This window comes from Triticum dicoccoides, chromosome 7A (genome assembly GCF_002162155.2).
Source record: "Triticum dicoccoides isolate Atlit2015 ecotype Zavitan chromosome 7A, WEW_v2.0, whole genome shotgun sequence".
Lineage (NCBI taxonomy): Eukaryota > Viridiplantae > Streptophyta > Magnoliopsida > Poales > Poaceae > Triticum > Triticum dicoccoides.
Window position 1 is genome coordinate 63,168,149 of NC_041392.1, and position 24,295 is coordinate 63,192,443.

At 40.1% G+C, this 24,295-nt stretch overlaps 1 pseudogene; it reads left to right on the top strand.

The window, feature by feature from the left end:
- The first annotated feature begins 5,057 nt into the window (after nucleotides 1-5,057).
- LOC119333094 lies at nucleotides 5,058-14,136 on the top strand (annotated as a pseudogene).
- The last annotated feature ends 10,159 nt before the right edge of the window (nucleotides 14,137-24,295 follow it).

Sequence of the window (24,295 nt, forward strand, 5' to 3'; positions counted from 1 at the left end):
TAGATCTATTCTACCTAAGCATGATATCAATGAGTCTCTCAAAGCCATGAGAATTTCCATTGATGAGTGCAAAGAAAGAACCGCTAGGATGCGTGCTAAGAAAGATGCCTTTATAAGAGCGTGTTCTTCTAGTTCCTATGAAAATAAAGATGAAGATCTAAAAGTTATTGATGTGTCCCCTATTAAATCTTTGTTTTGCAATATGAATCTTGATAATGATGGGACTGAATATGATCCACCTTTACCTAGAAGGCGTTCTAAGAATTCAGAATTTGTTGATCTTGATGCTAAATTTGATTAAAGAGGGATTGAAGAAATTAAAACCCTAGATGTTGCTAAACCCACTATTATGGATTTCAAGGAATTTAACTATGAAAATTTCTCCTTGATTGATTGTATTTCCTTGTTGCAATTTGTGCTAAATTCTCCTCATGCTTATAGTCAAAATAAAACGTTTACTAAACATATTGTTGATGCCTTGATGCAATCTTATGAAGAAAAACTTGAATTGGAAGTTTCTATCCCTAGAAAACTTTATGATGAGTGGGAACCAACTATAAAAATTAAAATTAAAGATCATGAATGCTATGCTTTATGTGATTTGGGTGCTAGTGTTTCCACGATTCCAATGACTTTGTGTGATTTCTTAGGTTTCCGTGATTTTGATGATTACTCTCTAAACTTGCACCTTGCGGATTCCACTATTAAGAAACCTATGGGAAGAATTAATGATGTTCTTATTTTTGCAAATAGGAATTATGTGCTCGTGATTTTATTGTTCTTGATATAGATTGCAATCCTTCATGTCCTATTATTCTTGGTAGACCTTTCCTTAGAACGATTGGTGCAATTATTGATATGAAGGAAGGAAATATTAGGTTCCAATTTCCATTAAGGAAAGGCATGGAACACTTAACTAGAAAGAAAATTAAATTACCTTATGAATCTATTATGAGAGCCACTTATGGATTGCCTACCAAAGATGGCAATACCTAGATCTATTCTTGCTTGTTATGCCTAGCTAGGGGCGTTAAACAATAGCGTTTGTTGGGAGGCAACCCAATTTTATTTTTATTCCTTGCTTTTTGCTCCTGTTTAGTAATAACTAATTTATCTAGCCTCTGTTTTGGTTGTGTTTTTTTGTTTAATTAGTGTTTGTGCCAAGTAGAACCGTTGGGAAGACTTGGGGAAAGTCTTGTTGAACTTGCTGTAAAAAACAGAAACTTTACCGCTCACGAGAACTGCTGCCATTCTTATTTGGAAAGTGCTATTTAGTTAATTCTTTTTGCATATGATTAATAGATAAATTCCTCACGTCCAGAAATTTATTTTAGAATTTTTAGAGTTCCAGATCTTGCGCTATATACAGATTACTACAGACAGTTCTGTTTTTGACAGATTCTGTTTTTCATGTGTTGTTTGCTTATTTTGATGAATCTATGGCTAGTAAAATAGTTTATAAACCATAGAGAAGTTGGAATACAGTAGGTATAACACCAATATAAATAAATAATGAGTTCATTACAGTACCTTGAAGTGGTCTTTTGTTTTCTTTCGCTAACGGAGCTCACGAGATTATCTACTTTAAGTTTTGTGTTGTGAAGTTTTCAAGTTTTGGGTAAAAATTTGATGGATTATGGAAGAAGGAGTGGCAAGAGCCTAAGCTTGTGGATGTCCATGGCACCCCCAAGATAATCTAAGGACACCTAAAAGCCAAAGCTTGGGGATGCCCCGGAAGGCATCCCCTCTTTCGTCTACTTCTATCGGTAACTTTACTTGGAGCTATATTTTTATTCGCCACATGATATGTGTTTTGCTTGGAGCGTCTTGTATGATTTTAGTATTTGATTTTTAGTTTACCACAATCATCCTTTCTGTACACACCTTTTGAGAGAGCCATACATGATTTGGAATTTGTTAGAATACTCTATGTGCTTCACTTATATCTTTTGACTTATATAATTTTGCTCTAGTACTTCACTTATATCTTTTAGAGCACGGTGGTGGATTTGTTTTATAGAAACTATTGATCTCTCATGCTTCACTTAGATTATCTTGAGAGTCTTAATAGCATGGTAATTTTCTTAAAATCCTAATATGCTTGGTACACAAGATTAATAATGAAACTTTCTTATGAGTGTGTTGAATACTATGATAAGTTTGATACTTGGTAATTGTTTTGAGATATGGAGATGGTGATATTAAAGTCATGCTAGTTGAGTAGTTGTGAATTTGAGAAATACTTGTGTTAAAGTTTGTGATTCCCGTAGCATGCACGTATGGTGAACCGTTATGTGATGAAGTCGGAGCATGATTTATTTATTTTTTCTTCCTTATGAGTGGCGGTCGGGGACGAGCGATGGTATTTTCCTACCAATCTATCCCCCTAGGAGCATGCTCATAATACTTTGCTTTGGTAACTTGTAGATTTTTGCAATAAGTATATGAGTTCTTTATGACTAATGTTGAGTCCATCGATTATACGCACTCCATCATTGTCATATTGCTTAGCATGATCATGTAGTCGACATCGTATTTGTGGCAAAGCCACCGTTCATAATTCTTTCATACATGTCACTCATGAGTCATTGCATATCCCGTTACACCGCCGGAGGCATTCATATAGAGTCATATTTTGTTCTAGGTGTCGAGTTGTAATTGTTGAGTTGTAAGAAAAATAAAAGTGTGTTGATCATCATTATTAGAGCATTGTCCCCGTGAGGGAAGGATGATGGAGACTATGATTCCCCCACAAGTCGGGATGAGACTCCGGACGAAAAAAAAAGAAAAGAGGCCAGAAAAAGAGAGAGAGAAAAGGCCCAAATAAAAAAGAAAAGAAAAAAATGAGAGAAAAAAGAGAGAAGGGACAATGTTACTATCCTTTTACCACACTTGTGCTTCAAAGTAGCACCATGATCTTCATAGTAGAGAGTCTCTCATGTTATCACTTTCATATACTAGTGGGAATCTTTCATTATAGAACTTGGCTTGTATATTCCAATGATGGGCTTCCTCAAAATGCCCTAGGTCTTCATGAGCAAGCAAGTTGGATGCACACCCACTTAGTTTCTTTTTCAGCTTTCATATACTTATAGCTCTAGTGCATCCGTTGCATGGAAATCCCTACTCACTCACATTGATATCTATTGATGGGTATCTCCATAGCCCATTGATTCGCCTAGTTGATGTGAGACTATCTTCCCCTTGTTGTCTTCTCCACAACCACCACTCTATTCCACCTATAGTACTATGTCCATGGCTCACGCTCATGTATTGCGTGAAGATTGAAAAAGTTTTGAGAATGTCAAAAGTATGAAACAATTGCTTGGCTTGTCATCGGGGTTGTGCATGATTTAAATATTTTGTGTGGTGAAGATAGAGCATAGCCAGACTATATGATTTTGTAGGGATAACTTTCTTTAGCCATGTTATTTTGAGAAGACATAATTGCTTTGTTAGTATGCTTGAAGTATTATTATTTATATGTCAATATTAAACTTTTGTCTTGAATCTTTCAGATCTGAATATTCGTACCACAATTAAGAAGAATTACATTAAAAATATGCCAAGTAGCACTCCGCATCAAAAATTCTGTTTTTATGATTTACCTACTCGAGGACGAGCGGGAATTAAGCTTGGGGATGCTTGATACGTCTCCAGCGTATCTATAATTTTTGATTGCTCCATGCTATATTATCTTCTGTTTTGGACATTATTGGGCTTTATTATCCACTTTTATATTATTTTTGGACTAACCTATTAACCAGAGGCCAGCCCATAATTGATGTTTTTTGCCTGTTTTAGGGTTTCGAAGAAAAGGAATATCAAACGGAGTCCAAACGGAATGAAACCTTCGGGAACATGATTTTCTCAACGAATAAGAACAGAGAGACTTGGACCCTACATCAAGAAAGGAAACAGGAGGCCATGAGGTCGTGGGCCCCCTGTTGCTCCACCGACATACTCCTTCCTCCTATATACATCATCACCATAGCCTCTCCGATGAAGTGTGAGTAGTTCACCTCAGACTTGTGGGTCCATAGTTAGTAGCTAGATGGCTTCTTCTCTCTTTTTGGATCTCAATACAATGTTCTCCCCCTCTCTTGTGGACATCTATTCGATGTAATCTTCTTTTTGCGGTGTGTTTGTTGAGATCGATGAATTGTTGGTTTATGATCAAGTCTATCTATGAATAATATTTGAATCTTCTCTGAATTCTTTTATATATGATTGGTTATCTTTGCAAGTCTCTTTGAATTATCAGTTTGGTTTGGCCTACTAGATTGATCTTTCTTGCAATGGGAGAAGTGCTTAGCTTTGGGTTCAATCTTGTGGTGTCCTTTCCCGGTGATAGTAAGGGCAACAAGGCACGTATTGTATTGTTTCCATCGAGGATAACAAGATGGGGTTTTCTTCATATTGCATGAGTCTATCCCTCTACATCATGCCATCTTGCTTAAGGCGTTACTCTGTTTTTAACTTAATACTCTAGATGCATGCTGGATAGCGGTCGATGAGTGGAGTAATAGTAGTAGATGCAGGCAGGAGTCGGTCTACTTGTCTCGGACGTGATGCCTATATACATGATCATACCTAGATATTCTCATAACTATGCTCAATTATGTCAATTGCTCAACAGTAATTTGTTCACCCACCGTAGAATACTTATGCTCTCGAGAGAAGCCACTAGTGAAACCTATGGCCCCCAGGTCTATCTTCATCATATTAATCTCCTACTACTTAGTTATTTCCTTTGCTATTTACTTTGCCTTTATTTTACTTTGCATCTTTTATCATAAAAATACCAAAAATATTATCTTATCATATCTATCAGATCTCACTCTCGTAAGTGGCCCTATAGGGATTGACAACCCCTATTTGTGTTGGTTGCGAGGATTTATTTGTTTTGTGCAGGTGCGAGGGACTCGCGCGTAGCCTCCTACTGGATTGATACCTTGGTTCTCAAAAACTGAGGGAAATACTTACGCTACTTGGCTGCATCATCCCTTCCTCTTCGGGGAAAACCAACGCAGTGCTCAAGAGGTAGCACCGCGGTCATGGAAGGAGGTCGGGGAAGGGGTGGGACGCTGGATGTAGAGAAGGAGAAGAGGAGGCTCGCCAGAGGAGAGGGTTGCGGGGTTGACCAAATCGCGTCGGAGCAAGCGGGCAGGGGGGCGCCCAGGCTGATGGTGGAGGAGAGTGGAGGCATGATGGAGGATGGCAACGCCGGTGATGTGCGGAGCTTGTGGATGGCAATGGAATCTGGGGCGGCGGCGGGGGCGCGTGAGGTTGATGGCCGGTGGTTTGCTAGCAGCGCACAGGAGGGAGGGCGTCGCTGCGTTGGAAGCAGGGGAGGCTGCCTCCGACGTGTATCCAGGGGAAGGGACTGAGGGAGGTCGTCGCCGTCGCCATGGATCTAGGGGAGGGAGGCCTACGTCGCCGCCATGGTTCCAGGGGGAGGCCGCCGCCGCGGCTGTGGATCCAGCGAAGGGAGGCGCCGTCGCGGACGGGGACCGAGGGACGGCAGATGGAAGCGCGTCGGGAACGGGATGGGTGGCGGCGGAGACGCATCGGGTCAGGGGTGGGCGGCGGTGCCCTGGGGTAGTTGGCGGCGGCAAAGATGGGGATCGGGGGAGAGTGAGAGGTGTGGGAGGTGGGGGTGGACAGCCGTGGGCGTTTTTCTTTTCTTTCGTCCGAGTTCGGGAAGTTCGGGAGGGGTCCATCGGGCCCTTATAGGGTGGATCGTGATCCAAATAACTATTCTAATCCTGGGATTAGAATAGTGTTGTCCTATATATATATACACACATAAACACTATTCTGATCATGGGATCAGAATAATATTCTGATCAAAACCTGACCTGCCCTGCTAGTAGTACATTGAACTTCCCTGTGAACTAGGTTGAACTTCCGCCAACATTGCCCAAATGGGGCTTGCGATATACCGTTGAAAAGCTATGGACACCAATATCATGACCCAACTTAAATTTTTGGCAAAATATAAGCGGTTTAAGAGCAGTTTTGAAAATCGTTTTTTCTTCACACAAAAAACGTGAATCGTATTTTCGATCGCATTTCTAAACCGTTTATCGGAATGAGTCATATAATATGGAGTTGGAAAGCTGCTGCAAAACCGCTCCTTCCACATGTTGAAAGTTTTCTATAATTCCCTATGGTTAAAGAGTAATTTGAAAAAACGTAAAATTTCGTAAACCGAACAGCTGAGTTCGTATTTTCGATGTCATTTCTAAACGGCTAATCCAATTTAGGCATATGATATGGCGTTGGAAAGCTTATGAAAATGCGCTACTTTTTCATTTTGGAAGTTTTTTTTCTAATTTTGAATGGTTTAAGAGTAATTTAGAAAACGGTCCAAGTCCTACCGAGTTTGTATTTTCGAGCTAATTTTTTAACCGTGCGTCCGAATGCAGCAAATGATATGGCGTTAGAAAGCTTGAAAAAATGCGAAACTTTTTGGTATGTATTGTTTCTCCCAATTATTTACGGTTTTAATTCAGTTTCGAAAATGGTGAAAAACGTATTTTCGCCATATTTTCTACAAACTTTAACGGAAATGCGCAAATAATATACCGTTGAAAAGCTACGAAAAATGCGAAACTTTTTCATGTTGATGGTTTTCTCTGATTCCTAGCCGTTTTTAAGTAATTGCGAAAATGAGGAGATCATTCGTTCTGCCTTTATCGCGAAATTGATTCTTCGAAAATGCACCGCGTGAAGAACCTGAACTTCTCGGCACGTGTACTTGAACTTCACTCTGTTTTTTCACATGCTTTTCTTGCTCGTAGCTCTTCATCCACTGCTCGTAGCTCTTCATCCACTGCTCGTAGCTCTCCATCCACTCACTAGAATTGAGCAAGTGATATACCGATGGAAAGCTATTATAAACATGCAACTTTCCCGTGTTGATCATTTTTTCATACTCGCAACGATTTTGGAAGTTTTTCATCTCAAATTCATTCACTATAGTAGTCGAACTACATGTTGTTTTCACGTTGAACTTCTATGACATATTTTACTTCTATGATGTAACTGTAATCTACAAACGATTTTTAGCAACTAAATGCCCGTTTTAAATAGGAATCTCACTCATTGGCGGATTTTGCTCTCGGGTCATGATGAAACAATGCTCTGTTGCACTTTTACTGCCTGAGTTATTCCACCTGAACTTCTCTAGTGTTAGGTTGAACTTCCGCCAACATTGCTCAAATGGGCTTGCGATATACCGTTGGAAAGCTATGGACACCAGTATCATGACCCAAGTTAAATTTTTGGCAAAATGTAAGCGGTTTAAGATCAGTTTTGAAAACCGTTTTTTCTTCATACAAAAAATGTGAATCGTATTTTCGATCGCATTTTTAAACCGTTTATCGGAATGAGGCAAATAATATGGCATTGGAAATCTGCTGCAAAACTGCTCCTTCCAAATGTCGAAATTTTTCTCTAATTCCCTACGGTTATAGAGTAATTCGGAAAATCGTAAAATTTTGCAAATGGAACACCCGAGTTCGTATTTTCAATGCCATTTCTAAACGGCTAATCCAATTGGGGCAAATATTATGGCATTGGAAAGCTTGTGAAAATGCGCTACTTTTTCATGTTAAAAGTTTTTTCTAATTTTGAACGGTTTAAAAGTAATTTAGAAAACGATACAAGTTCCACCGAGTTCGTATTTTCGAGCTAATTTTTTTAACCGTACGTCCAAATGCAGCAAATGATATGGCGTTGGAAAGCTTGAAGAAATGCAAAACTTTTTTGTATATATTGTTTCTCCTAATTCATTATGGTTTTATGTTAGTTTTGAAAATGGTTAAAAACGTATTTTTGCCGTAATTTCTGCAAACTTTATCGGAATGGGGAAAATAATATACCGTTGTAAAGCTAAGGAAAATGCGAAACTTTTTCATGTTGATCGTTTTCTGTGATTCCTAGCCGTTTTCAAGTAATTTAGAAAATGGAGATCATTCGTTCTTCCTTTATCGCGAAACAGATTCTTTGAAAATGCACCACGTGAAGAACCTGAACTTCTCAGCATGTCTACTTGAACTTCCTCTGTTTTTCACATGCTTTTTTTGCTTGTAGATCTCCATCCACTCACTGGAACACTCACCGGGATTGAGCAAGTAATATATCGGTGGAAAGCAGATGTAAACACGCGACTTTTCCGTGTTGATCGTTTTTTCATACTCGCGACGATTTAAAAGTTTTTCATCTGAAATTCATTCACTATAGTAGTCGAACTTCCTGTTGTTTTCATGTTGAACTTTTGTGACGTATTTTCGTTTGTAATTTTCTCATCCATTCGTCCGTGTTACACAAATGATATTCTTTTTGTATAAACCTCTCTCACAATAATTTTTTTAACTTTCTCCGACGAGGACTTGAACTTATAACAACAAAACTTTAAGACTTTTCTTTTTTATTGTTTTTTACAAAATGCACACCATATAGTACGTGAACTTCTAGTAGTTATCAATCTGAACTTCTCTCGGTTACATGAAAATACCTGAGTTTTTTATTAATTTTTAATCGGATTTTCTTAATCCCTTTTTATGAATTTTGAAGCGCTCTATTTTTAAAAGTTGAACTTCTTGTTATTTTATTATTGAACTTCTTGTTTCCATTCTTTAATAACGAGGAAAATTTGAGTTTTCTATAATCATCGAACTTCTCCATCTTTTTAATATGGACTTCCTGGTTTTATTTCTTAATCTTTTTTATGAAATTTTGAAGCGTTCTATTTTAAATGTTGAACATCTTGTTTTTTATTTTTGAACTTCTTGTTTCCCTTCTTTAATAACGAGGAAAATCTGAGTTTTCTATAATCATCGAAATTCTATATTGAACAGCTCTAACTTTTTTATTTGAATTTATTTTATGTATTTTTACAAATATGAAAATTGTAGTTTTGTTAGAAACATCAAACTTCTTCATTATTTTGAATTGAAACTTATTAGTTTTATTCTTAAGTAACAAAAGAATCGAGTTTTTAATTAAATATCAAACTTCTCCACGTTTTTAAATTGAACTTCTTGGTTTTATTCTTCAGTAACAAGAAAAATCGAATTTCTTGGTTTAATCTTTTGGTTCAAATTACTCTGTTTTGTAAAATTGAACTTCTTGGTTTAATCTTTAGTATCGGGGAAAATCCGAATTAAAAAAACAGGGAAAATCTTTTTAAAACTTTTTTGTTGTTCCCTTATTTTAATTTGAACTTATTAGTTATTCTTTGGAACGAGAAACTTAGGTTTTTATCGACTTTGAACTTCTCTGTTATTTTAAATTGAACAAGAATATTAGTTTTATTCTTTAATAACGAGGAAAATCGAGCTTTTTGAACCTCTTTGTTTTAAAATTTTGTAGTTCTTGGTTTTCTTTTTTAATAGTGTGAAAAATCTGAATTTTTTATAGACATCGAACTTCACCATTTTTAAAATTTGAACTTCTTTGTTTTATTGGTTAGTAATGGGGGAAATGATTTTTTTATATAACCAATGATACCGTGCCGTTATTTTTAATTTGAACTTCTAGTTTTTGTAGAATGGGGAAAATCAGTTTTTTTAATTTTCCTATCCATGTGGATATTTCGATGGTGTGTTCCTTTTTTTGGGAACTTGTTGCAATGAACATTTTTAGGTTTCATTTTATTACCTTTTCCTCATCCAAACTTTTCTGTCGCCCGGCACCTACACACGCATACACTCACATGGTTTTAACACACATCTAACCATCAACATGTTTTAAAATTTGAACTTTTGAGTTTTATTCGTTTAATAACGAGAAAATTCTGATTTTTTATAGGCTTTGAACTTCACCATTTTTAAATTTGCACTTCTTAATTTTTGGTTAGTAACGGGAAAATTCTATTTTTGATAAACATCGGACCACTTCGTTATTTTAATTTAAACTTCTGGTTTTTTGAAATAGGGAAAATCATTTATATATTATTTGAACTTCACCTTTTTTGTTTATGAGTTTTTTAAAAATGCAAAAAATGGAGTTGTGTTTTTTATTTTTTGAATAGGTAAATCCTAGGTTTTGATAAACTCTGAACTTCTTTCTTATTTTAATTTGAACTTCCTCTTTTTATTTTAGAGTAAAGTATTGTTTTTTATTTTCAAATAAACATCAAATTTGACTACCTTTTCAACTTGAACTTCATCGTTGATTATTTAAAAAAATGGATATATGTATTTTTTTAGAACAGAAAATCATAGATTTTTTAATAAACATCTACACTTTTTTAGGTGTTCCTTTATTTTAATTTCAAGTTCTTCATCTTATTATTTAGTAACGAGAAAAATCTGAGCTTTTTATATATTTCGAACTACTCTCTTATTTTAATTTGAACTTCTTAGTGTTACTCTTAGAAAAAAAATGTTTTCAAATAAGCATCAAACAAAATTTTTAAAAATAAAATTTCCTACTTTTATTTTTGCTAGAAATGGAAATAATTTGATTTTTCCGTATACTTCTCCGTTATTTTATTAGAACTTCTCGATTTTTATTTGTTTAGCAGCAAGGAAAATCTGTTTTTTAAAATTTGAACTTCATAGGTTTCTTGAACCAAACTTCTCGGTTTTTTTAAACGGTGAAAATCAAATGATTTGTTATTCTAAATTGAACTTCTAGGTTTTTATTAATTTTGAAAAGTAAAATTTCAAAAAAAAATTAACTTTTGACTACATTGTTATTTTTAATTTGAATTCCTATATTTTTTTGAATGGGGGAAATCATTCTTTGCTCAAAATCCTTTTTTACAGACATCGAACATCACCATTTTCTAAATTTGAACTTCTTGGTTTTATTCTTTTAAGAATGAGAAAAAACTAAAATTTTAATAGACATCTAAACTTTTCATTTTTTTATTTGAATTTCTTAATTTTATTGGTTAGTAATGGGGAAAACCCTTTTTTATAAACATTGGACAGCACCGATATTTTAATTTGAACTTCTAGTTTTTTTAAAATGGGAAAACCATTTTTTTAGAAATTCTTTTGAAATGTTCCTCTTTTTTATTTGAACTTCTTGATCAATTTTTTTGAGCTTCTGGATATTTTTAAATATCAACATCCTCGTGATTTTTTGTAAAACTCTACTTTTTAATGCAATGTAACATCGCACTTTTCATATTCTCCCCAAATGTTTTGCGAATGACATATTGTTTCAAGTTGATGATATGATACATATTTGAACTAGCACACCTAGCTAGTTCATGTTTTTCAATTGTTTTTTTATGAAATGCAACAAGTTAAGATTCTTTGAACTCCTCTGCTGGTTATATATGAACATCACCATATGATTCCGGTGCATGGCATTTGAGTTGGCCCACAATCCTCCATCACGCTGACCCTCGCCGTCCTCCGGCTCTCCACTCCATAGTTGAACTTCAATTGCGCACATGCATACATGGATCCATCAAGATTCAAGAGTCAATGCAATCTTCAGTTATTTTCTTCAAATTTTGTTCTCGGCCCATGGCGTCCATCAATTCGTTCAATAATTTGGTGGCATGGAACAACAAAGACAGAACGTTTCTTTTGTTCTGCAGAACGCATGTGCAAAAACCGCCAACATTGATTTCGAGATAGTGTTGGTGTTCCAGAAAATATACTTTAACATACTTTTGACCTTCTCAAACAATTTCTTTTGACCTTCAGTCGTTTTTCCTTATTCCAATATAACTGATCCAACTTGACAACAACGTATAATGCTTTACAGCGCCAACATCGTGAGCATCTTCGCCCGTGTCAACGAGGAAGGAGTCCCTGAGACACGCTGTTGCACAGACACCAGCTCCACCAGCAATACACCGAGCTGCAAAACAAATTCAGTTAAAATCATGGTTCATAAACTACTATACATTTTGTAGTTAACATCATGCTTCACAAACTACTGGACATCATGGTTCACGGGGAGAGACGGGTAGAGAGAAGTACAAGTTTTCTTTTTGTGCAGTGAACAGTATAATCTTTTGCTAGTGTTCTTCAGATATTATAGAAATAAACTCTGAACTTGTAACTTGATAGAAACTGAACTTTGGTTCTTTTGGAAATTTGGAAGACTATGTGAGTTGCTTCCGCACAAGCCACCAGCTACACACGCCTGGGAGAAGAGAAATTGAAAGCAGGCCTCTGTAATATCCAATCGATCACAAAAGTAGCAGCTTCATATCACAAGTTCAGAAGAACGTTCTACAGAGACTTCAAAACAACAAGCTAAAAGGTTGAAAGGTTATAACCTGCAGCAGCAAGTCATGCAAACTAGCGTGACAGTAGGCGTATAGCCTTTTAGACCTTCGCTTACATCCATAGTAGAACTTCAGGGCGGCCACCGTATAGCTGTACTAGAACTTTTCATAAAACGTCTTTGCACTTGGTGTGCAGTGGCCATAAGCGACAGCGGCCTCGAGCACGACTAGAGCCAACTCTCTGCAAGGGAGCCTTCGTATCCTTATCTGCTTACGGGTTCGGTACTGATTAGGCTTATCTCTGAACCCAAACAGGTATGGTATTGAGCAGGAGTACACTCTCCTCCTGAAGGACGTGAACTGACCTCTTCATTGGCCCATTGGTGGCTACCATGGCCCTCAGGCAAGAAAATTCTCAACAAATCTGTTCAAGCTTACGTAAAACATAAAACAAATATGTTCTTGAACTCAAAATTGTCCACAATTCACTGAAGGTAGTAGGTTTTCAGATGATATTGATTGTGTGCATTTGTGCAGGGGCCATACTACTGCGCCGCCGGCGCCGACAAGGCGCTCGGGCGCGACATCGTGGACGCACACTACAAGGCCTACCTCTACGCCGGGATCAACATCAGCGGTATCAACAGGGAGGTCATGCCCGGCCAGGTACGCAACTTGGTTCCTCTCTTGTCAAAAATGCTCTGCTAGGCGTGGGGTCTGGGAATTTCTGAACCTGATTCCTCATCTTGGTGACACGACACTGACAGTGGGAGTTCCAAGTCGGGCCATCCCAACCAGCACCAGTTTCTGTTGCTGCTACCGCCGGCGATGCGGAGGAGTCTGCGGCGATGGCTGGGGCGCAGTCTGCGATGACCCCAGTGCCTGCGAATGTCATCCCTCGCCCAGTCAGTTCGGGATCCTGCCGGATCCATGCGCACCGGTGCTCATGCGGGACGGTAGATGCAGCAGGGGCGCGTTGGAAGGTGGGCGGCGACGGCGACGTCAGAGTTGGTGGTGAAGGGTTCGCGCTGGGTGGTGGAGATGGTGGCGGGGGCTGGGGGTTCTGGGGCGGCACCGGCGAGCTGGTGTGGGTGGGCGACGGTGAATCCGAATCGGTGGTTTCTTGGGGCGGCGGCGCCTTGGGTTGTCGGGGCGGCGGCGGCGGCGCGCGAGGTTAGGCCGGGGGCGGCGGCGGCGCGAGGGATCAGGGGCGGGGCGGCGGGTTGGTCGGGGGGTTCCTGGGGCAGCGACAACTGGGTCGGGATCGGGTGCGGGAGGTGGGGGATGGTTGGGTGGGCTCTTTTTTGTTCGCTGTCGGTTCGGGTGTTCGGGAACATTCGGATCGGATCCTATATAGGCCCGACATGATGCAAATAGTTATTCTAATCTCAAAATTAGAATAGTGTCACTATATATATATATATATTCTATGATAAACTAATGAAAAATTAATATATATTATGAATTCCATTTTTTATCTGTTTTTGTATATTAATTTGAATCTAGCTGTTATCATTCACATATACATAATGGAAAGCGTATATACACACATTGAAACAGAAAATATAAGAATAAAAAACATAGTACACACATTGAAAGAGAGCAATAAATAGAGCAATACTATGATTGTTGTGAATACAAAACTATCCACATTGAAACGACTTCTCAAAATAAAACGCGTCCACGAGACCATGACTAGTAGCCCTTGCCTACGGTAGCTCTTGGCTCTGCCTGAACTCGTGCAGGCGTTCGTCCAAGCGGTTGATGCGCTCGCAGTACATCTGAAGCCTGATCTCGAGCTCCAAGTTGGCTATTTCATCGGAGATCACCAGCTCGAGGATGCAACGGCCATATTCCTCTACTGTGCCCAGGTGGACACCTCGGCCAAGGAGGCGGTCGAGTCTACGGACCAGCGTGTTGACATCTAGCGGGCTGCGGACAAGGCGAACGGTGCTGCGGGCATCCGGTACAAGTACGGCGCGGCCCGCCTCTGGTGCAAGTACGGCGCTGAGGGCCTCTGCCCACTCCTGGCGAGGAATGGGGGTACTAACAGGACGTGTGCCCAGCTGCGACACCCTGTCGATAGCAGGCAAGCGCCGATGGATCCGCTCTTGTTGTGCGGTGCACCGCGCCTCTCGCTCTGCGGTGCTCCAACGGCCGCTGCCCATCGGCGTGGACGCGCCTAGCTTGCTTTGCGGCGCGCCATCGATCATGTTCTACGGCGAGCTGCAGCCTGTCTGTGCTGACATACCTATCTTGATCCGCGGCGTTCAAGTGCCATGCGCCAAAGGTCTGCTCAATCCTGCCGATGACGCGCATCATGGCGTCATCCATCGCGTTTCCGGGGAGCGCCTCAGCCTTGACGGGCCGTGGCGCCTGCTCGTTTTCCTCGTCGACGAGGTTGATGGCAAAGGCGGCGCTTTGGTGGGTTGTCATGCTTGGAAAAGATGGATGTGCTACAGGCTACGCTTGTCGCCTCCGTGCGTCGCGCGCCGCCTATGCGCAATATCGTTGGGTGGCGGGAAACAGGTGAGGAAATGGCGAGAAACAGTGGCGTGTTCATAAAACGCCATCAATTAATGAAAACTTAGCATAGAAGGAACATCGAGCTAGCACAAGAAGTAGATGATGATCAAATGAACACGGACCACACTAGGGAACCCGTTGATGATGAATTCATTAATCCCAAACGGATTAATTAGAAGCAATCGTCTGTGTTATTATCGGTCTTCCCACACATTTCTGATTACAGACCTGTTTGTCGCGTATCACACACATCTTGTTATATTGGACCGTTTTTTATCTCTTGTCTCGATGCAAATAGTTCATCCGAGTGAACTGCATGCCGTATATCTCACACACCTTCATCTGGCTGCCCGTTTTTTTTGTGTTGCATAATCACAAACAGGTCATTCGAGTGAATTGTATGCTGTATATTGCACACACCTTCATCTGGCTGCCTGTTTCTTTTGTTCCTCCTCATCGCAAATAGTTAATTGAGCTGAACCGTATGCCCTGCATCGCACACGCAACTAAAATCTGAACCGTGTTTGATGCATCCTCCATCGCAAATGTTTTGCACCTTTTTTACGGTTATTTTACACAACTGTTTGCGATTATGGCATCGCACACAGTTTCGTCGAAGGGTCTCTGATCATAGTGTCGCGTTAGTAGCAACCAGCAGTAGTGCAAGATGATGTATTATGGAACGAGTAAAGAGACATGTCGGTAACGAGATTGAACTAGGTATGAAGATACAGACCATCGAATCTCGGCCAAGTAACATACCGATGGATAAAGGGAATTACATATGTTGTCATAAGGTTTGAACGATGAAGTTCTTCGTAGAATATGTAGGAGCTAATATGGGCATTCAGGTTCCTCTATTGCTTATTGACCGGAGAGGTGTCTCGGTTATGTCTACATAGTTCTCGAACATGTAGGGTCCGCACGCTTAACGTTTGTTAACGATATAGTGTTATATGACTTATATGATTTGATGACCAAATGTTGTTCGGAGTCCCAGATGAGATCATGGACATGATGAGGATCTCTGGAATGGTCCGGAGGTAAAGATTTATATATAGGACAATGATATTTGGACACCGAAAGAGTTTGGGGATGTATCGGGTAGAAATTGGGTCACCGGAAGGGGTTCCACGCACCTCGGGAGGTTAATGGGACGTATGGGCCAAAGGGAGGGAGCACCTCAGCCCACAAGGGGCTGGCGCACCCCTCCTAGGCCGCAGCCCTTGGGGAGAGAAGGAAAGGGGGAGTTAGCCTACCCCTTCCTTTCCTCTCCCCATTTCTTTCCCCCCTCCGGCAAATATGGTAAGGGGGCACTTGGGAAATACCCCAAGTAGGATTCGGCCCTACTTGGGGCGCCCCTTGGCCTCTCCCCCTCTCCCCCACCTATATATATGTGGGAGGGGGCGCCACACAAACCCACAACAATCTATTAGCCGTGTGCAGCGCCCCCTCCGTTGTTTACACCCTCGGTCATATTTTCGTAGTGCTTAGGGGAAGCCCTGCGGAGATAGCATCATCACCACTGTCACCACACTTCGTGTGATACGTCCATTTTGCATCACGTTTTCGTAATGTTATTTATGATGTTTATATACATAATAATGCTTTTTAGAGTAATTCTAATGCCTTTTCTCTCATAATATGCAAGGTACACACAAAGAGGGAGAATTCTGGCAGCTGGAAATCTGGACCTGGAAAAGCTACATCAGGCTACCTATTCTGCAAAACTCCAAACAAGCTGAAACTTCATAGAGAATTTTTATGGAATATATGAAGAATATTGGAGCAAATAAGTACCAGAGGGGGCCCACCAGATGGGCACAACCCACCTGGGCACGCCTGGGAGCCCAGGCGCGCCTTGGTGGGTTGTGCTCACCCAGGCTCACCTCCGGTGCCCATCTTCTGGTATATAAGTCATTTTGACCTAAAAAAATAAGGAGACGACTTTCGGGACGGAGCACCACCGTCTCAAAGCGGAACTTGGGCAGGAGCACTTTTGCCCTCCGGCGGAGCGATTCCGCCGGGGGAACTTCCCTCCCAGAGGGGGAAATCATCGTCATCATCACCAACAACTCTCCCATCTTGGGAAGGGCAATCTCCATCAACATCTTCAACAACACCATCTCATCTCAAACGCTAGTTCATCTCTTGTGTTCAATCTTGTTACCGGAACTATAGATTGGTGCTTGTGGGTGACTAGTAGTGTTGATTATATCTTGTAGTTGATTACTATATGGTTTATTTGGTGGAAGATTATATGTTCACATCCATTATTCCCCTCTGATCTTGAGCATGTTTATCACTTGTGAGTAGTTACTTTTGTTCTTGAGGTCACGGGAGAAATCATGTTGCAAGTAATCATGTGAACTTGACATGTGTTCGATATTTTGATAGTATGTATGTTGTGATTCCCTTAGTGGTATCATGTGAACGTCGACTACATGACACTTCACCATATTTGGGCCTAAGGTAATGCATTGTGGAGTAGCAATTAGATGATGGGTTGCGGGAGTGACAGAAGCTTAAACCCTAGTTTATGCACTATTCCGTAAGGGACCGATTGGATCGAAAAGTTTAATGCTATTGTTAGAATTTATTCTTAATACTTTTCTCATAGTTGCGGATGCTTGCAGGAGGGTTAATCATAAGTAGGAGGTTTGTTCAAGTAAGAATAGCACCTTAGCACCGGTCCACCCACATATCAAATTATCAAAGTAGCAAACACAAATCGAACCAACATGATGAAAGTGACTATATGAAATTCCCGTGTACCCTCAAGAATGCTTTGCTTATCATAAGAGACCGTTTTGGCCTGTCCTTTGCCTCAAAAGGATTGAGCTACCTTGATGCACTTTTGCTACTATTATCGTTACTTGCTCGTTCAAATTATCTTGCTATCAAACTACTCTGTTACTTACAATTTCAGCACTTGCAGACATTACCTTGCTGAAAACCACTTGTCATTTCCTTCTACTCCTCGTTGGGTTCGACACTCTTACTTATTGAAAAGAGCTACAATTGATCCCATATACTTGTGGGTCATCAAGGCTATTTTCTGGCGCCGTTGCCGGGGAGTGAAGCACCTTTGGTAAGGAAACATTTATATAGTGTGCTGAAATTTATTGTCACTTTCTACTATGGAAAATAATCCTTCGAGGGGTTTGTTCGGGGTATCTTCACCTTGAACGGAACCACAATTAGCTATCCCTCAACCTACTACACCTACTGAAAATATTGAATATGAAATCCCTTCAGGTATGATAGAACAATTGCTAGCTAATCCTTATGTAGGAGATGGAACCGAACATTCTGATATTCACTTGATATACGTGGAACAAATTTGTGGATTGTTCAAGATTGCAAGTTTACCCGGAGATGAAGTTATGAAGAAGGTTTTCCCTTTATCTTTGAGGGGAAAAGCATTGGCAGGGTATAGGCTATGTGATGATATTGGATCCTGGAATTGGAATCGATTGAAATTGGAGTTCCACCAAAAAAGTTATCATATGCATCTAGTTCATCGTGATCGGAATTACATATATAATTTTTGGCCTCGTGAAGGAGAAATTATCGCTCTAGCTTGGGGGAGGCTTGAGTCAATGTTATTCATGCCCCAATCATGAGCTCTCAAGATAAATTATTATCCAGAATTTTTATGCTCGGCTTTCTCATAATGATCGATCCATGCTCGACACTTCTTGTGCTGGTTCTTTTATAAAGAAGACCATTGAGTTCTGGTGGGATCTTTTGGAAAGAATTAAATGCAACTCTGAAGATTGGGAACTCGATGAAGGTATAGAGGCATGTATTAAGCTAAAGTATGATTGTGTTAAATCTTTTATGAATACTGATGCTTTTCAAAAGTTTAGCACTAAATATGGACTTGACTCTGAGATAGTAGCCTCCTTTTGTGAATCATTTGCTACTCATGTTGATCTCCCTAGAGAGAAGTGGTTTAAATATCACCCACCTATTAAATAAGAAATTAAAGAACCGGTACTAGCTAAAGAAGAAACTATACTTTATAATGTTGATCCAGTTGTTCCTACTTCTTATATTGAGAAACCACCTTTCCATGTTAGGATAAAGGAACATGCTAAAGTTTCAACTATGGTTAACAAAAGCTATATTAGAACACATAAACCTGATGAACAAATCAAAGTATAGCCTAGTATTGCTATGGTTAAAGATATCCTCGAAGAAAATATAGAAGGGCATGTTATTCACTTCTGCAATGAAGCTACTAGAATTGCTAAACCTGGTAAAGAAGATAAACATAGACCAGTTGTTGGCATGCCTATTGTAATAGGAGATCACTGTTATCATGGTTTACGTGACATAGGTTCTAGCATGATTGCTATTCCCTTTACCCTTTATCAAGAAATTATGAATGACTTAGCACCCACTAAAATAGAAGAAATAGATGCAAACTATTAAACTTGCTAATAGAGATACCATCACACCACTTGGGATTGTTAGAGATGTTGAAGTCTTGTGTGGGATAATAATAAAATACCCTAGTGACTTTCTTGTTCTTGGTTCCCCACAAGATGAATTGTCCCATTATCTTTGGTAGACCTTTCTTGAACACCATCAATGCTAGGATAGATTGTGAGAAACAAACTGTCGGTGTTAGTTTTGGTGATGAATCTCATGAGTTTAATTTTACCAAGTTTAGTAGGAAGCATTGTGAAAAAGAATTTCCTAGTAAGGATGAAATGATTGGTCTTGCTTCTATTGTTGTGCCTCCTACTGATCCACTAGAACAATATTTGCTAAACCATGAAAATGATTTACATATGCATGAAAGAAATGAAATAGATAAGATTTTCTTTGAACAACGTCTTCTGCTTAAACATAATTTTCCTATTGAAACTCTAGGGGGTCCTCCTCCACCTAAAGACGATCATGTGTTTGAATTAAAACAATTGCCAGGCACTCTCAAATATGCTTATCTTGATGAAAAGAAGATATATCCTGTTATTATTAGTGCTAACCTTTCAGAACATGAAGAAGAAAGATTATTGAAAGTTATAAGGAAGCACCGAGCTGCTATTGGATATACTCTTGATGATTTAAAGGGCATTAGTCCCACTCTATGTCAACACAAGATTAATATGGAACCTGATGCTAAACCCGTTGTTGATCACCAACGTCGGTTAAATCCAAAAATGAAGAAAGTGGTAAGAACGGAAATCTTAAAACTTCTGGAAGCAGTTATAATCTATCCTATAGCTGATAGTAGATGGGTAAGTCATGTTCATTGTGTCCCTAATAAAGGAGGTATTACTGTTGTTCCTAATGATAAGAATGAACTTATTCCACAAAGAATTGTCATAGGCTATAGAATAGTAATTGATTTCAAAAAATTAAACAAAGCAACTAGAAAAGATCATTACTCTGTACCTTTTATTGATCAAATGCTAGAAATATTATCTAAGCACACACATTTTTGCTTCCTTGATGGATATTCTGGTTTTTCACAAATACCTGTTTCTCAACCTGGTCAAGAAAAGACCACTTTTACTTGTCCCTTTGGCACTTATGCTTATAGACATATGCCTTTTGGTTTATGCAACGCACCTGCTACCTTTCGAAGATGTATGACTGCTATATTCTCTGACTTTTGTGAAAATATTGTTGAGGTTTTCATGGATGACTTCTTTGTTTATGGGAAGTATTTTGATGATTGTTTAAGCAATCTTGATCGAGTTTTGCAGAGATGTGAACAAATAAATCTTGTCTTGAATTGGGAGAAGTGCCACTTCATGGTTAATAAAGGCATTGTCTTGGTTCATAAAATTTTTGAAAGAGGTATTGAAGTGGACAAAGCTAAGGTTGATGCAATTGAGAAAATGCCATGTCCTAAAGATATCAAAGGTATTTGTAGTTTCCTAGGTCATGTTGGTTTCTATACGAGGTTTATCAAAGACTTTTCTAAAATTTCTAGGCCTCTCACAAATCTTTTCCAAAAGGATGTTCCTTTTGTTTTTTATGATGATTGTTTTTGCCTTCAAAACACTCAAGAAAGCCTTAATTTCTGCACCTATTGTTCAACCACCTGATTGGAACTTGCCTTTTCAAATTATGTGTGAGGCTAGTGATTATGATGTTGGTGCTGTTCTAGGACAAAGAGTTGATAAGAAATTGAATGTCATTCATTGTGCTAGTAAAACTCTAGACAGTGCTCAACAAAATTATGCAACTACTGAAAAGGAATTCTTAGCATTGGTGTTTGCTTGCGATAAATTTAGATCTTACATTGTTGATTCAAAAGTTACTATTCACACCGACCATGCTGCTATTAAATATCTTATGGAAAAGAAAGATGCTAAACCTAGACTTATCCGATGGGTTCCCTCACTACAAGAATTTGATTTACATATCACTGATAGGAAAGGAGCTGAGAACCCCGTAGCTGATAACTTGTCTAGGCTGGAAAATGTGCTTGATGACCCACTACCTATTGATGATAGTTTTCCTAATGAGCAGTTAGCTGCAATAAATGTTGCTCATAATACTCCTTGGTATGCTAACTACGCTAATTACATTGTTGCTAAATATTTACCACCTAACTTTACATACCAACAAAAGAAAAAATTCTTCTACGATTTAAGACATTACTTTTCGGATGAGCCACATCTTTATAAAGAAGGAGTAGATGGTATTATTAGACGTTGTGTACCTGAGCATGAACAGGGACAAAACCTACGGAAATGTCACTCCAAAGCATATGGAGGACATCATGCTGGAGATAGAACTGCTCACAAGGTATTACAATCTGGATTTTATTGGCCTACTCTCTTCAATGATGCTCGTAAGTTCATCTTATCTTGTGATGAATGTCAAAGAATAGGTAATATCGGTAAGCGTCAAGAAATGCCTCTGAATTATTCACTTGTTGTTGAACCATTTGATATTTGGGGATTTGATTACATGGGATATTTTCCTTCCTCTAATGGGTATACACATATTTTGGTTGTTGTTGATTATGTTACTAAATGGGTAGAAGCTATTCCAACCAGTAGTGCTGATCACAACACCTCTATTAAAATGCTTAAGGAAGTTATTTTCCCAAGGTTTTACTACTAGGAAAAGGGCTATAGCTAATATGGACATTAATGGCGCACCACATATGTGGTGCGCCACTGCTATATAGCAGTGGTGCACCATGTGTAGGTGCGCCATTAGTGTCCATATCACTAATGGCGCATCACTCCCACGGTGCGCCACTACTAACAATTTTTTTTTATTTTTCCAAAACTAGTAATGGCGCACCAGGGCCTAGTGCGCCATTACTAGTTTTAACTAGTAATGGCGCACCACACGCTCTGTGCGCCACTACTAACAATTTTTGTTCTTTTTTTTCAAAACTAGTAATGGCGCACCACTGTATAGTGCGCCATTACTAGTTCAAACTAGTAATGACGCACCACAACCACGATGCGCCACAACTAACTTTTTTTTGTAGAACTAGTAATGGCGTACCACGTAACAGGTGCGCCATTAGTAACTAGGGTTACTAATGGCGCATTTTTAGGTGGTGCGCCATTGGTAACCTGAGAGCAGCTAGATATTTTGATAGCCACCTACCACACTCACTTTCCTCACTTCATTCTCTCCACCTCCTCCTCCAAGCTTGTCTCGGCTGCATCCTCCTCCTCACCTCATTTGCACCATAGATTCACCCAAATTAAGTGGTTAAATTACCTTTTTTGATAGGTAAGTAAGGGGAAAGCTTTCTTTATGTTGTAGATCTGCTTTTTTTCTCCCTCCAACAACGTGCACATGCACTTTTTATGGCCTAGATCTACGTATGTTTGTGTTTGCGGGTACCGGTATTTGAAATGCGATAGTTGCCAATATTTTGCTGGAATGTTGATTCATTTCCGTTTCGGCGAGAATTTGGCACTATGCATTCTTTTTGGTCCTATTTTTAGGCAAAGTCATGCCAAAAAAATTTGGTTCTAAAATATCGTTTTGCTCTACCCCGCAGGCGACCATGGTCCGCACGATGACCGAAGGCATCGTGAATAGGTTTTTGAGCTCTGCGAAGGCCGAGATGCTTCAAAAGAATGAGACAGAGATAAGATGTCCATGTCGAAGATGTAAGCTGAAGAGCCTTATGGACCCGGATTCCGTACAGGTGCGGGACCACCTGCTCTTGCATGGTTTCATGGATGGCTATAGGTGGCAAGGTGATGAAGATGATTATGAAGGTGTCCATGGGGGCCGGGCAAGAAATGAGGAAGGGCAGCAAGACAACCGCGGCGAGGGCGGGCGAGAATATGAAGAATCTCCAGGACATGATCACGAAGTAGATGCAGTACACAGTCATCATGTAGAAGATGCCGGACATGATGATGAGGAAGATGCCGGAGCAGATGAAGGGCATGATCATGAAGATGAAGATGCTGGAGCAGACGATGATGGATCATCGATGGGCTGGGTGCAGGACCCTCATATTCAAGAGCTGCTTCTCAAGCAAACGGATAACGCAAGAGTTGCCGCCCAAGAGAAAGCCAAGCTGGATCAACTGGAGATAGACGCGATTACTCCATTGATGAAGGATGCAGGCCCAAGGATACCCGCCTGAAAGTAACGCTCATGGCTCTGGAGATGAAGGTAAAACACAAAATGACCGACGCATGCTTCGACGAGAACATGTCATTCTGGCACGCACGTCTTCCCAAGGGGAACAAGTGCCCGACCAGTTTCAAGGAGGCAAAGAAAATTGTGTGTCCTCTGGATTTACCCCACGTGAAATACCATGTGTGCATGAACAATTGCGTCATTTATTGGGACGAGCACGCAGAGTCTACCATATGTCTGGTGTGCGGTGCCACTCGATACAATAAGAGGAAGAAAGCTCCTCGAAAAGTGGTGTGGTAATTTCCGATCACTCCTCGTCTGCAGCGGTATTTCGTGGACCCTAAGCTAGCAAAGCTCCTGCGTTGGCACGCGGATAGGGAGGAGAAGAAGAAGCGAGAAGATGAAGGAAATGATCCGAAGATAAATAAAAAAGACAAGATGCTGAGACACCCTAAGGATGCGAGCCAGTGGCAAGCGTTGAACTTCGAACACCCATAATTTGGGGATGATCCAAGGAACATCGTGCTGGGCGCGAGCACCGATGGAGTCAATCCGTTTGGCAGCCAGAGAAGCACACATAGCACCTGGCATGTGTTTGTGTGGATGTACAACCTTCCCCCCTGCTTGTTCATGAAGAGGAAGTACATTCACATGAGTATGCTAATTGAAGGACCGAAACAACCAGGGAACGACATCAATCTGTATCAGGGGCTGCTAAAAGAGGAGCTAGACACGCTGTGGAAAACGCCAGCCAATACGTGGGATGCCGCAGAGAAAGAATATTTCCCTATGAGAGCCGCACTGCTCATGACGGTGCACGATTATCTCAGTTACGGATATGTCGCGGGGCAGGTGGTCCACGGATTTTCTGGATGCGTCAGGTGCATGGATGACACAACTTATCGCCAGCTAGATAGAGATCCCGGGTCTTTGAAAACCGTGTTCATGGGACATCGAAGGTGGCTT